This window comes from Pteropus vampyrus, unplaced genomic scaffold, assembly GCF_000151845.1.
Source record: "Pteropus vampyrus isolate Shadow unplaced genomic scaffold, Pvam_2.0 Scaffold448, whole genome shotgun sequence".
Classification (NCBI taxonomy): Eukaryota; Metazoa; Chordata; class Mammalia; order Chiroptera; family Pteropodidae; genus Pteropus; species Pteropus vampyrus.
The window spans coordinates 284,096-284,527 of NW_011889229.1; the positions used below are offsets into that span (position 1 = coordinate 284,096).

At 42.6% G+C, this 432-nt stretch overlaps 1 protein-coding gene and 1 pseudogene across 1 annotated transcript in view; both read left to right on the forward strand.

Moving 5' to 3' along the window:
- Positions 1-420, forward strand: part of LOC111732355 — a 2,305-nt pseudogene extending 1,885 nt beyond the window's left edge.
- LOC105306604 (zinc finger protein 665-like) overlaps positions 1-432 on the forward strand; it is a 37,377-nt gene that overhangs the window by 16,588 nt on the left and 20,357 nt on the right. The gene's annotated exons all lie outside the window — the stretch shown is intronic.

Sequence of the window (432 nt, forward strand, 5' to 3'; positions counted from 1 at the left end):
TAGTTCTGTGGACTTTCTGACTTCATAGTAACTATATATTGGGAAGAGGGCATACTGGGTTTTTTGTGGGTCTTATTCCTTGCCTACTAGGTGACGTCATTTTTTTGTGGCTCTGTAAGTCATTGGCCTACCTCATCGATACCTATCCACCGTAAATGAAATGAAAAGTTATTCCCGGGCTGTTACAGGATTTTTTTGCCAGTATGTTGACCTATCCCTTTGTGCTTGTCTCTAATCTCGTGGCTGTCAACAACTGTGGGCTTGCTGGTGGAAGCCCTCCTTACTCCCCAGTATATACTTCTTGGATAGACTGCTGGTGCATGCTACAAAAAGGGACATATGAGCCGAGGAAATAGTTTGTTTTTCCGGAAGATCTCCTTTGGGAAGACTTATTGTTGTGACATGAGAATGTTAATTTGAAGATGTGGGACA